We start from the raw sequence: 14,879 nt of genomic DNA on the forward strand, positions 1-14,879 counted from the left end.
GTGCTGTATTAAGATCATCATCAGCCTTTATTCCTGACTAACTCTGGTCCTCTGTTTTTCCTTGTTAATAATTCTCTGCCATTTGTACTTTTGACAAGCATGGCTATCAGATTCTTATCAAAAAATTATGGTGTGTTCCTGCTCAGTTTACAAAAACAGTTGCATTTCCATTGCAGTACATGTTGGAGCATCTCTTGATTAGGGTGTAATTGTCTGTGGTAGCTGCACTTTACTATTTATGTTTACAATTGGTTGCTAAGAGCTGAGTTATTGTTTTTGCCAAAGATACTGTCTTTCACCGCATATTTAGCCTTCCCTGGAAATTTCAGAGTGGATGAGCTGTCACACAGCAGTACAAGGACGAACGGCAGGTCATTTTCTTTAATTTCAAACAACCAGATATTACAGAAGTGTGATTATATAAAATCTTCACTTCAGATAAATCAGACATATTTACATATTTATATCTTGGCTAGCACTTTGGATCCATGGTTTTCAACAGTGCTTCCATACAATTCTTTGAGTATGTACTGATATGATATAGACAGGATACAGATTCATAGATTCATAGATACATTAGGTTGGAAAGGACCTACAAGATCATCTAGTCCAACCAATTAATTAGATACTGGGCCAATCTAATGCTGGCTGCAGATCCAGTTATGGTGACCTGCCTGTCGGTGGAGCCCTCCACCGGGTTGGCGATCTTGATCTGCGCCCCCGACATCTGGCGGATCTCGTTGATCTTGGCGCCCTGGCGTCCGATGATGCAGCCAATCAAATCATTTGGAATGGTGAGTTCATGAGAGGTGGTTTGAGCAGAAGCATCCAAACCACTGAATCCAGTGTTGCCACTGGATTCTCCTCCTATCACTATCCCTACCCAACTACTAAATCAAATCCCTTAGCACCTCATCTAAACGCCTCTTGAACAGCGCTAGGGATGGTGCCTCAACCACCTCCCTAGGCAGGCCATTCCAGTGCCTGACCACTCTTTCAGAGAAAAATTTTTTCCTCAAATCTAATCTATATATATAGCAATGAGTTCAATACATTAACAAGTTAGAACTTTGAATCACAACTTGTTCATTTACTAGTTGAATTTTTTTGCAAATTGCACTGCAATGCACGAAAATGATGGACATTCCTATTCTTTCAGGAGACACTGTAGTAACCAGATGTCCTAAGAAAACTAGTTTTAGGAATACTCTAAGCCTGGAATCTTGTATCTTCCTGTTAAATTCAATCTTCCATTGCTCCCTACCAATAACAGTGCTGTCAGCTATCTGAAAGCACTGACGAACTTCACAGATGTCTTTTTGTTCTCCTGAATAAAAGCTTGCACAGTGCAGTACTGAACTATTATTCTGGGTTTCTAGACAGGGAAATATCATACAGTATACAATATTATACTATATACATAATGACTGATGTCTGAAGCAACAAGACAGTCTGAGAAATGTCAGATTTTACCCCTTCTTGAAAAATGGTAGGCCTAGACCCACCTGAACAGATAGGAAGAGATATACCAAAGTTTTCACTTAGAGGTGGGCATATTTACTCAAGAGATGTTTTTCTCAATCCAATGACCCCACTACAGCCTACATTCTTATCTAAGGTGCTTCACAGAAGCACTGAATCTGGAAGAAATGAACCAAGGCCTGGATTTCTGGATGACTTAATTTTGACAAGTGTCTTTGTACATAAGTGAAAATGTCCCAAAATGTCCCCAAGGTCATAACATCAGCAAGTCTTCACAGTAAGTTTTCATCATCAAAAATTAAGGTAAATATCAGCATAGACTTAATTTGGGAGAGTCCAGCCCTTCATTCTGATCACTTAACCTAAAGAATGCCTCAAAACAAACCCAATCTAGTCCTAAAAGTTATCACATGAGGCCTGTGACAACTTCTCATCTTATTCTGTCTGGTGGTTACCCAGAAAGCAGGAAGCTTTGACTGCTGTCCCTATCTAAGGTGGTTTGGCTCTAGATACTGCGCGAAAGTACAGCTGGTTTGGGGTATGGGTAAGGGATTGCTGTCCTTAGGAACTTCACTTTAACACTGTAGGACACTGCTGCTACCAGTAAGACCTAGGATGGCTGCATAGAGGGAAAACACCCTCCTTCTGAGGTGTGCCAGAAAGGGATCTATAGCTGCACACTATGAGCAACCCTTTGCCTAGAGGGAATCTCACATTCTGAGAGGCAAATACCATCATGTTAATCTAAGAAAGGACTAAAAGCTCATTTTCCCACTTCTGGATAAGTAACCTAACCACAAGACTACTGAACAAAAGCCATATATACCTCTGGTTCTGCAAGGAGATCAGAGAAGTCAAACAATCTCACCCTTTCTTTACTCCAAGGGGAACAGAAGGTTCTGAGCACTACTACAGCTGCTTTAACAAAATGCTTAAACAGGTGTTGAAGTGACTAGCTTGGTCAGACAGGTAGACAGGCTTGTCCCAAGCACAAATTCAATCATAACGCTTACCCACTGTTGTCAGCAACGGTGAGAGCAGAAAAAGCACGAGACAGAAACAGTCTAGAAGGCAAGACCTTCTAGATGGCACTATTGTCAAGGAAGACCAACTTTGTGTGCTATTAATCTCAGCAACCACTGGAAGAGCACTTACAATAGTGTCATTCACAGCTTTGTTGTTTCAAGGCTAATTAGTCCAGTTCACTGTTTTTCCTCTGCTTAAATACACTAACAGGATTTTTCCAGCTGCTCCCAACAGTTTCTGCTCAAACTGTCCCAGGATCTCTCTGATACATTCAAATTCACACTGAATGTATGACAACAATTTAAGGTAGGATTTGTCAAGTCATCCGAGAGTACAGCCAGCTGAGACAAGTTCAACAACCCTGCAGGTAAACCAAGACCTCACACTTTAAGAGGGAAAGACAGCACTGAAAACTCTGTGAAAGACTTCAAGAGGGAAAGGCAGAACTGTGGACTCAATTTGAGCTACTGAGCTTGCTTATTATTTTTTTCTTCATGTATTTAACATATAGCTACTTTTCTGAAAGTACTGATGAGATACTGGGAAAAACTTTTATGAGCTGCCTTAAGATGTCTTATTAATGTTCTGAGGTAAATGTATTCTGTATTTGGACTGTACTGCCATAATTGATTTCCCTTTCTTAACTTGTTAGGCAATCAGGGAGAGAAGCTCATCTCCAGTGTCATCAAAGAAGATTATGTTTCAGAGCTTTGTTCAGTTAATTATCAGCACAGCTTTGCATTCATTCCCTCGTTACACGGTTTTACCTGAAGAGCTGATGTTTATTTCCTAATAGGTAATAACTGAATATAATGGCAGCACAAAGAATATCTTGTAAGAGCGTGACTTCTTGGGGACACCAGCACTCGTGATCTTCCTGTTTCATGTGTGATAACAGAGCTGCTTGATACCTTCATGTGGGCTCCAACTGCATCTGCCCATGCACAATTTTACAATAAACTGTGATCCCACTCTCATGGCATTATGAGAGGCAAATTGGTAGATTGCCATTGCTCCTTGTAAAGATGGCAAGTGCTGCTTATCACAGCCTACTCCTTAATACTCGGAGCTGCATTATGCCAGTGTGGCATATATTATTTATTATATGATAGATTGTTGGTTCTAACTCCTGCTGCTGCTAGCAGTGATGCTACTACTCCTCTTTACAGTCATCCAGAGGGGGAATAGGAACACATAGAAGTCAGACACCTAAGTCAGAGCTGATCTGCCATTATGGCTAAATATAGATTTCCTGCATTAGAAACAAGTAAATTAAAAACCCCGCAGATTTTAATGGCCTAAGACTTTTCCATTACGGTTTCAATATCGCTCTTGCGGTCACCATAATCCATGAACAAACGCATTCCAAATAATATTCATTATTTACTAATCATGCAGCTAACGTCATCCTATTTTCAGTGCTGGTGAAAAAAGTAGCAGTACAACTCCTTAGCTCACTGCAGCTCTCGAGCCTTGGAACAAAGTGATGTATTGCTCAGTAAATAAGTGAACTCTAACTCTAGGAAGATGTCAATGTAAGACCGAAGTTATTTTGTGTGCTGTAATGAGCATCAGGATGGAGAAAAAGCAGAATAGCTTTTGCTGTCCTTCCACCTTTAATAGGGAATACAGACAGTTTTAAGCTTAATAGATTTTGAATATCTTGACTGACGCATACTACAGCTAAATCTTTTATGGCATTTAGTGACTTATGAAGCTATACTAGGACTGTCATTGTATCTAGAACTGCCCAAGATAAGAAACTTCCAAATTCTAGTCAATAAAAGAATACGTTGTTCAGCTTCTCTACTCACTTTTAGTATTTAATCTTAAGATTGAATATAATAGATACATTCTACCTGGATTAAATTGAGCGTCATAGCAGTCTATTTATTACAGCATGCAGTATAACATCCAAAGCCATATGCCACTCAAGAAGAAGTTAAAATAATGAAATTTCTTCAAAATCCTTTCTATATAGCCTGAGAATTATAGAAGTATAAACACAGAACATTGTGGGATTTACAGAACACAACATTTACAATAGGAAAAAAAGTTAGGCTACTATGTGCCAACCAATTTGTTTGCACAGTATCCCACAGAACACTACTGTACATCTTTAAGAGAGCTCTGCAATTAAAAATTGTAAAGTTTATTTTGACTAGCAGTTGAAATTATGGCTAGGAAGTAGACACTCACTTCTACTTGCTAAACTGTGAGTTAAAACCATATGTCCCCAAGATTTACTACAAAATACAATAAATTAAATACTTAGCGTCACTATCTCAGTAACAGTAATAAGAGAAAGATGACAATTATGAGATATCAAAGATATTTCCTCTTGGGTTACTGACATCCCAGTAAGAATAGAAACAGCGCTGTCACCAAAAAGTAAAAAACAAAAACAACAAAAAAAGAAACACCATCACCAAAACCAGCCTATTTTTATTCTACATCCATGTTTGCCATAACCTGACAGCTATGAGATTAAAAACTTGATTTCCAAAAATGAAAAAAAAAACCAAACACAACTCTCACAGCAGTAATACAGAAAAACAAAACAGCTCTCTCCCCCTGAGAGCTGCAAGCACACTGCTGCTGGATCAGAAGGTGCTATGCAACAGTATCTCTCAAAATATATTTAACAAAAATAATAATTTTTAGAATGTCTGTATGTCTTCCCAGAAAAACGCTGAGCTGGAGCAGCTCACAACTTTCAGCACTTCCCTTTCTGGCTGCGGGCTTTCCCTCATAGCACTGCCTGTGGGAGCAGCAGGTCTATGCTTGGACAGCAAAGCCCTCTAGAAAGGTCTGCAGAAGGGTCCCGAAGCACTGCAGTCCCTCAGCTGCTGCTTCACAAAGACCTTGTGCATGCTGACAAAGCCCCTGTCCCCCAGCCCTCAGCCTGGGGAGCTGGCAGCCCCTCCCCAGCGCTGCTTACGTAAGGACAACATGCGGAGCCCAACGCTGGCTGCAGTGTCCTCCAGCAGGTAGCTTTAAATATAGCGGAGCCTTGAAGAACAGTTTACCTGCACATGTACAGACACGAAGCCTAAGGAAGATCAAGATTTCCTTCTAAAAGTCCCAGTAGCAAGCTGTTGGCAAAATCCCAAATGTTGAAAGGAAAGCTGTTGCAAATCTCCACTCCTCGCCTTGCCCTGAACGGCAAACAAGAATTTGCCAATTAACTTGCCCTTTGGAAAAAAGGCTGAGCATGAATAAATAAACACATCTGATGTGGCATCGGTATGGCAACAGTACATTTCAAAATGCTGAAGCCAATGGGGACGCTAAGAAGGAAGCACGCTGCTCCAAACATCGCTTCTCCTCATCTTGAGCTGGAGCTGTTTTCACTTTTACTGTCTGTGTGTCTGAATGAGGCCATTCTGCTGAACTCCGTGACAGAGTCCAGACAGGAAAGGAGCCTACAGCACTGTACACACTGCGGTGAGGGCTGCGTGTGGAAACACCGTATGAAAAAGGGCAGCTGCAAGTTCCAGCAAAGCTGAGCTAGGAGTCTGTGCATCAGTAGTTGTTTGAATGAAAGGCGGCAGCACTAAGGACCCGCAACAAACTTTCTGTGTGCGCTGCATCTCCTCTCCCTGGCAAAGACTTCCAGAGCTCTAACAGTGCACCTCGGGTGATGGCAGACAAGCAGACCCTCTGGGCAGTGCTACTGACTGCCAGCACAGGGCTGCACTGAGCTGGGTCGGACGCTGAGCTCCTCACACCTTGCCTAGCTCTCAGGCTGTGCACGAACTCGGGTACAACTTGCCAGCTGAACAAGCTTACTGTTTTAAAAGCCAATTCAGCAGGCAAGGCTCTCCCCTCTCCCCAGCCTGGCCAGCCTCGCTGCTCCTCTTCCAAAGCAGCCTCTTTAGGGCTACAGGATGGGGTCACCAAGATCTTTCTCTTATGTGTCCTTTAAGCAGCAAGGTCTGTCTGCCTGCGCACTTACTAAGGACTGCTGCCTCCACCTGATGCTACTGACACTTCCTTTTTCATCCAAACATTTAAAAAGTGACAATTCTGGCAGCAATGCTATAGGCGGTATTAGCTGCAATGAATGAAAGTGTCCAAGAAACTGCACATACACTGCTTATTTATATCTTAATCGTTATGTAACTTGAATTGAATGAAGTTCAACTGTGAATATGGTCCGTACCATATGCAACTACCCACCTTCACACAGCCACTGAAATGCTGTTAGACTGAATGGTTTGTAGGAGCCATGCGGTGAACATGCCCAGTTAGAGAGACGCTGGGGTGTTTAAAGCCATGACAGCATGCATGTATCTATGGAGAGCATGTATGCCGGTATATTTTAGATGAGCACAATGCTCCAGTATTTCCAGCGTTGGGAGAAGGGATTTTCAATCACTCGGCACTCGGGGTAATTCAGATGACAGCTATCCACCGAGAACACCGGGGGTTTCTATCATCAGGTTCCCCAGCGCTACCAGAGCACTGGAAACAAACGACGAGCCTTTATCTTTAAAGCTCACCCACGGCAGGAGGCAGAATACTACGAAATGCCATTTCCCTCCGCTTCAGCGGCGCCGAAGGAACGAAAACACAAGGCAGGCTTTCCAAAGCGTGAGGACTACGTTATCCTCTCTCACACTGACCCGAGCGGCCGGGGGGGAAACCCACGCTCCCCCGCCCCACAACCCGGGGCTCCCGGCGCTCCCCCCGACCCGGGGGACTCAGCCCGCAGGGGCAACTCTCGCCTCCCTCGCAACTCGCAGCTGTTGGGGAGGCGTGGATGACTCGGGTTCTTAAAAATAAAAAATCTAAAAAAAAAAAAAAAAAAAAGAATGAAAGCAAAACGCAGCCCTAGGCGGGAGGAGGGATGCCCCGCCGCTTACCTTGCTCCGCGGGCGCCCGGGGCACCGCCGGGGGCTGGAGGAGGGATTCCCCAGCGCTGGCAGGGGCTGCTCGGGCTTCCCCGGGCACTGCGCGGCCGCCAAAGCCACGGCGAGACGTTTGTTTTGGTCGCTCCTTCCCGGGGAGGGCTTTGCTCTACATTCTCGGCTCCACATCACCGCCCCCCCCGGCACGGAGAGGGCTGGGGGTGGAAAAAGCACGGCGAAGGCATCTCCCTCCTACCCCCCGGAGATGCGAAGCCGCCGAGCGAGCGGCGCGGCGAGCGGCTGGGGCCGGCGGGCGGAGCGGGGGGGAGCGGGAGGGAAGCGGGGCGGGGGGGCGAGAAAAGCCGAGCCCGCGCTGCCCTCGCCCCGCCGTAATCCCCGGCTGCATGCGAGCTGCCGGCTGCCGGCGGCCGCCCGTGTCTGCGGCTGTGCGCGGCGGCGGCGGGGCGGGGGGGCACGGGCCGCTCCCGGCCGGGGCACGCGGGGAGACCCCGGACGCTCCCGACCCCCACCCCCCCCCCGAGACACGCACACCCCCGCAGTACGGGCGAGGAGGTGTGTGTGCAACACACGCATCCACGTGCACACGCACAGCCCTGCACTAACCCCCGGCTGGGGATGCGCACACGAAGCCCAGTCTCCTGCCCGGCTGGGGATGCACGCTGCTCCCCACCCCCCGACAGAAACACAGACCCTACGCAATACACACACACTCTGCTGCCGCCCCTCCCTAGTCCCACGGGGAACCAACGTCCCCCGCGCTGTGGATGGGGTAGGGTGGTGACTCTGGCAGAGGTTGCGGTGCCCACCCAGCTGGGCAGGACCCCTTGCAGGATGGGGTCTTGCTTTTATCACCACGTCTCCATGGGCAGCTGCCTTCCGCCAAGACTTCTTCTTCCGCTTTCCCACAGGGTTTAATGGTTCTTTATTGCTTTTTAATAGGAAGTCCTTTGTCACTCCTGATAATGTGAGGAAGTCTGTATCCCTCATTCCGTGCTGCCCCTCTATATTTCAGGTAGGGGGGATTACAAAGCTGCTCTCCTTTTCAAGGTCTTCTCTCTTACCTGAGTTTCATAATGATTCCTCTGTCAGTTTGCCCTCTACACTGTGTTGCTGAGGCTTCAGCTCTCCCTATAGCTCTGAGTTCCTGCCTCCAGTGTTGCACATTTCTCTGCTGGGATGAAGGCTTTCCAGCACACTGATTCTCAGCTGCTGCTGCTGCTTTTTATTTATTTATTTATTTAATTAATTAATTTCAGGACCTCCTAATTATTTTGAAAGCTTTCCAAGGAAGAGATTGGGCAGTATTGCCACTATGTCTTCAATTCGAACCAGCTGAAAATTAGGTTAAACTTCAAATGCTCATTTATTTTGTTAATTTTCCCCATTTTATTTGCCTTCTAGACTAGACTGGAAGAGATATGTGGGTATTATTAAAGGCCGACCAGCTTTTGCCTGCCTAACTTCTGAAGTTTTCTGAAAGGGTATCACAGCTTGAGATGGGGTATTCATGGTCATCCAGGGTGGTGCTAGCTTCAGGATTGGTGTTCTATGCAAATAATGATTTGTGCTGAAACCTTCACTTGTCTGAAATTGGATGTCAGTGAGTTAGATGCGAACCTATAAGGATCACCCTAGTCTGCTCTCTGGGAAATTCTCTTCCTTGTCTTGTACATGGTAAGCTAAGCTCTGTGACCACCTATTTTCTCCCATGACTGCAAATGGAGTTCAAATAGCAATTAAAAGGTAGATTCTACTCCTCACTGAGCATGTGTCACTGTGCTAAATGTCTGAACACACAGATGAATCTCAGCTGAATGTGAGAGGTGGGTAAAACTCTCTCAGACAATTACATTCCTACAAGTTTGAGAAGAAGGCAGTCAGGTGAAGAGGCTCCTTATGCATCCCTTTGTGCCCAGAGCATGCTAAAGGTGTCATCGGGAGTCCATGTGGTGTTACACACCTGCAAATCTGTCTGTATATGTCACATCAATAAGAAAGGTTCAAACGGAGCTCTGTCTTCTTAGGCACCACAGTAGGTAAAGCACAATACGGAGCTGTAGGAATCTGGAGTTCATTCATTCAGATGCTCATGAAATATCAGGTTTCCAGGAGCTCCACTGCTCCTCCACTAGTTTTCACAATGCACTGAGTGGTTTGGAAGACTGCACATCTTATAGAAGCAGGCTACGCTTTCATGAGATTTTAGTATTTGAGGCTTGGATCATTTTGATTTAAAAATATTCGCTTATTTCTTTCTCAAACACACATACCCAGACACTAAAAGGTTTGCTTATAGAGAAAACTGACAAAGAGCAGTGGACAGGAGAGTTCCCACAGTTCCCCAGCTGTGCTGGTGTACATACTGTACAGACACTGCTTCCCAGTAAGCAGTTTATCTGCATTCAGAATGGATGAACAAAAATTTCTTAGAGAGCTAGTGAGTCCACAGTAAAAATACTGTCATTCTGGGAAAGAACTTTTACATACAAGTGTATTATCATACCAAGAAACAATTATTTCACCATATCTACATTATTCTATTTTCCTTCGTAAACAAAAGCCAAGTGTTCTTGACTCACTCCTTTTAAAGCATTGGGGCTTTTCTGTTAATACACGCTCATCTTCTGGTCTTATAGCAATGTGGGGAAATTGAAGAGAAGCCTTTGAACTTCCTCTGTTTACCAGAAAAGAAAGATCAAAATGTATGGCCATGCTGATGACCAGTGGTTTCCAGACTGTGTGGGAAAGACTGACTTCAGAGGAGTTTTATTTCAGCTGGTCAGATAATGGATAAAGACACAGCTTGAATGAATGAAAAATCTTTTTCCTGTCGAGGTTTCTGTTGCAGGATTTTTCCCCTCGTATGCTCTTCAGAGCATCTTTCATCAAAGGTTGCTCTCATAAACATGCTGGACCTCTTCCTTCTCACTCTACTATCACAGATGAGCTCACTAGGCCTCAGTGAGGCCAAGCTTCCCAAACACCTCCAGTCAGGTCTTAGAGGAAGAGGAAGGTGTGAGTGGAGGAAGATGAGCAGGCACTTAGAAAGATGTCACTAACTTCTGAACTGTAACAAAATCAATCAGAGAATCATTGAGGTTAGAAATACCAATAAGAACATCTAGTCCAACCATCCACCCATCCCTGTGACAGCTCAGTCACTCAGTGCAACATTTACCCTTTTCTTGAAAACCTCTGGGGGCTTTCATAAGCCAAAGCATAACCATCCTTTCTGAGAAGAAATTTTTCCTAATATCCAATTTTAACCACCCCTGGTTCAACTTGAGGCCGTTACCTCTTCATATTAAGAAGAATCATTCCAACTAACAATCTAACTGTTACAAGACAGTTATCTTTTCCACCGCTGATCATCCCGACCAAAGCAGTAAACACATGTGACTGTAACATTTGGTTTGTTTCGAAGAAAAAAGAGTCAATTGGCATTTTTCTGGCCACTGAAGACACTACCAGGACTGCTGGCCCTGTCCAGTCACCCCTGGCATCTCCCTCAACTTCTCCGTGGCCTGGGGCACCATTTCAGCCTTGCCTCAGGCTGCCTCCCCCTCTCTCTCTAGTCCTTATGCCAACTCTGTCCTGGATGGATTTTGAACTAATTGCTGACCCTGTCCATTCTGCTTCTGACTGGAGACCAGTACTTGACTGTGGAGCTGGTTCATTGTGTTCTTTGTCTTAGATTGTTGACAGACTCTCCTAAAGCCCACTGGCTGTGGGATGGTGCCCCATGGTGAGGGATGAGGGCACTGCCTGCACTCAGGTACTTAAGCTCCCATTTCACCTAATTTTTAGAAGCAATTGGCCTTTTCCCTTCCCCTAACAGCAGAAATTTTGGAATGCTTGCAAAAGACCTCTGCACCCAGAAGTTTTTGGAAACAAAAGCTGAATCTTTACTGTGGAAAACAACCAAGGGCTTCCTCCTTGGTGGAGAAAGGTCCTCTTGTGGACTGGGTCTATGCCTACTCCTCAACTTATAGGAGCAAGAATTATTAAAAAACACAATCAATAGGAGGGCTGTTGTCCTCAACACTGGCCTGTCCATCTAAATGGTTGATTGTTTTCTTGAGTGCAATGACCATAGTTATTCCAATGCTGAAATGTTATGCCAGGTGGTCTAGAACTATGTCCTGATTTTATCGTGATGAGTCCAAGAAATGGTGGAAAGAAAAAGGATCTGTTGTAGAAGAGCAAAGCCCATTCCAGTGCACTTTCTGTCACCCAGGACCTCCAGATAAAAACAATTCAAACAAAGGCAGATTCATGGCCAAGTCTAATATTCTTTTTAAATAAGTCACATTGGAAATAGCATCTGGCAATAACATAGCCCACCACAGTTCATACCACGTCTGGTCTGGATTAGGGACTTCCTGAATCATGGGATATATCTTTCTTTGCTTCTGAATAACTGTTGTTCTTTTCTTCCTTCTTTTCTTTTTAATGTTTTGGTTTCTTTTTATCAGATTTCTGAAAATCAGAAGAATATGTTTTCTATTCCTCTCGCCACAGACCAGACTCCAACGCGCTTTCTCTAACATCTCATGTTCTAGAGAACTACTGGAGAGGGTTCCACCTCTTTCATAGGATGAGGTGAGACAGCATTTCGTTAATGCTCAAAGTCTTTTTGTAGACACATCTAGGAATGGCTTGCTGCTGGACACAGGGGCAATAGCGGCAAATTTTCTTCCCAGTACAGTAAGTGGAAACTTACAGGGCTGAGTATCACAAAGACAGCAGTGGATCTGAGCAAGAGCATACCCAGGAAGGACAGATCATGGGCAAGATGCCATTGTCAAAGTAGCCACAACTTGGATGGCTTTTGAGGGTTGTTTTTCTTTTTGGCTGTTTGTAAAAATTGATTCATTGTTCCTCTCTTTTCTGGGTGGAAATTTAATTTTTTTATTCTGGACAAAGCTTGACAAGAAAATAGAAAATGCTGTCAGGGCTAAAATCAATTTTAGGCTCAACAGAAACAGCAAACAAATTTCAACTAAACAGAGGCATATCAATATGATTATAGCTGAATCAGAGTTGTACAAACTGATTTATTTCAAATTTGGGCATCTTCTCCTATGTACAAATCAAGTAGATAGGATTTACTGACTGGCATTTTGTGTTAAACAGACAGAAAGGCTGCTGAATGGCTGCTGGAGCTCCAGCATGCAGCATTTGGATGTAGTGCTCTCCTTTGTGTAACTTAAGATGGAGATGAGATGATTTCCACAAACTCAAAAGTGCTTTTTTAACTTTCTGTAATGGGTTCCTTTAGCTTACATTTTGATTAAAAAACAAAACAAAACAAAACAAAAGCATATTTTGTAATGTTATCTTCACGGCTAGTTTTTCTTTTTTTCTTTTTCTTCTTAACACAATCTGAATGCTAATCCTTTCTGACAATTAAAACTTTATCCTATATTATTCAAAGACTTGTAAACTGAGATCCCTTATTTTGGCTTCATGCCATACCACAGCGTAGGAAGTCATTCAACTTTGATCCAAGCAACTTTTGTCCCAATACTTTCTGGAAGTTGCAATGACTTGGCCCAACTTAATGACAAAAAGGCAGCCAAGTAAACCCTATATCCTGCTGTTATAATGACCTGGTGTTTCCCATTTATATCATGTAGGGGGAGCCCTATTCTTCCATCCCAGCAAAGGCAGAGGTATAGAAATGGAAAGCTTTGCCTTTCCTCTCCCTCTCAGGTTCTTCCTTGAGGTACCTGCCTCGGGTTTATTTGACAGGCAGCTCTTTGTCTTTCTTTCCCAGTGCAAAGAAACTGGAATTAAGAATTTTTGGACTTTGCTTCCGAATGTTTCTGCTCTCTGTCAAACAGGACTTAATAATGGATTAATTAAAAGTGATCTATCATAATAGCTTAGGCGTAATAGATTTTTCTGTGCGGGTCGAAGCTGAAGGAAACAAAAGCCAAGGACGAGAACTAGAGAGAAGGATGTTCAGCAGCCTTGCAGAATTACTGGCTAAATATGTTTCTCTATTAGCAAGGGAGAATGAAACACCCATGAGCCAAGGATTTTGCAGTGAGAAGAAGCCAATTGCAGAGAGGAGGGTCAGACTGTGATTAGTTGTGAGAGGTATGAAGCTTCTAATTATGAGGGCAATCCACATGCTCCTCCCCTGCAGCCTGGCAGGAGAGGATAGAGATAGAAGTGATAGATGGGGCCTGGCATCTGAGAGGGGAGCTCCTCCTTATCTCACTCTTAGAGTTTCTTTGAGAGAACTATAGGGATATCAGTTTTCCTAAAACACAAGTTGACCTGAGCAATTCTGTATGTATCTGGGCACTGGTTACATACAAACAGCACAGTTCTGCTATGACATTGTAACGGAAGCTGAAGAAACAGAAGCAAGGTGAGTGAGCTTCCCTGAGATTAGGCTGAAGCTGTGGTTGACGAATCAGGTGAACTTATACTGCTGAGAAATGTGATATATTAAAGGTGGATAATTCGTTTAACAATTACTCTATTTGCAAATGAAGTGTTAGGACTGATACTCCTCTTCACATTGCTGTTTTTGTTTTCAAATTGTTCCCTGTGGAATGCATCTTAGGTCTGAGATGATGAAAACCTGAGGATAATATCTTTTTTAATGAAATGTCCTGATATCTCTGGCAAATCCAGACCCAAAATTAAGCCCATGTTTCTTCGGTTGTGACTAACACGTTCCCTGGAACATTGTTCTGCACACAGCCTGCCGTACACAACTAACAAGATAAAAGCTCCACACATTACTTTCAGCTATTTTTCAGTGTTTGTGCAGATATTGTTTTCTTTTTTTTTCCCAGTGGGACTTCATACTAATCTGATAGAGTAATAAAGTAGCTTAATTGCTTTTTTTCTGTGGCCTTCACCCCAACAGTTCCCCACAGCCTTTTATCATTTGTGATGCCTGTAACAGAGTATTGAGTGGTGTGTAAATGGGGCACTTAGCCCAAGTGGAACCTCATTGAGCACAGACAATAATGAAGTTGCTACCAGGCAATGGTTTCAATTTGTAAACTGTTTTTGGGAAATAATCGCTTTTTTTTTTTTTTTCTTAAAGTTGTCTGAAAATCATTTTGTTGCTTATGACAACTCTTACTTTTTCCAACCCAAGTGGCAGTTGCTCATCTAACAAAACTGCCATCTCCCCTTAGCAGCTGTAGGGGAATACCAGAAATGATGTTGAAGGGTGAGCCCTGCCTGGACACAAACATGGTGAGCCCAGGTCAGGTTTTAAGCCTTCAAGTGTTGTCAAGAATCACAAAATCATAAAATCATCCTAGTTGGAAGGGACCCATAAAGGTCATCTATTCCAACTCCCCTGCAATGAACAGGGACACCTACAGCTACGCCAGGTTGCTCTGAGCCCTGTCCGGGCTGACCTTGAAGGTCCTTAGGGATGAGGTAGCCACCACCTCTCTGGTTCATCTGTTCCACCTGTATTGCTTCATCATCTCTATTGTAAATAACTTTTTACTTACATCT

The 14,879-nt window shown here is 43.9% G+C and overlaps 1 protein-coding gene across 1 annotated transcript in view; it reads right to left on the reverse strand.

Moving 5' to 3' along the window:
* Positions 1-6,710, reverse strand: part of KCNB2 (potassium voltage-gated channel subfamily B member 2) — a 145,565-nt gene extending 138,855 nt beyond the window's left edge. The window contains exon 1 of the mRNA XM_065752767.1: positions 6,691-6,710. The gene's annotated coding sequence lies outside the window, so the exon portion shown is untranslated. The remainder of the gene's footprint in view (positions 1-6,690) is intronic.
* Positions 6,711-14,879: the final 8,169 nt, after the last annotated feature.

This window comes from Cyrtonyx montezumae, unplaced genomic scaffold (genome assembly GCF_038088225.1).
Source record: "Cyrtonyx montezumae isolate F1298 unplaced genomic scaffold, pur_monq_1.0 scaffold_8, whole genome shotgun sequence".
Taxonomy (NCBI): domain Eukaryota; kingdom Metazoa; phylum Chordata; class Aves; order Galliformes; family Odontophoridae; genus Cyrtonyx; species Cyrtonyx montezumae.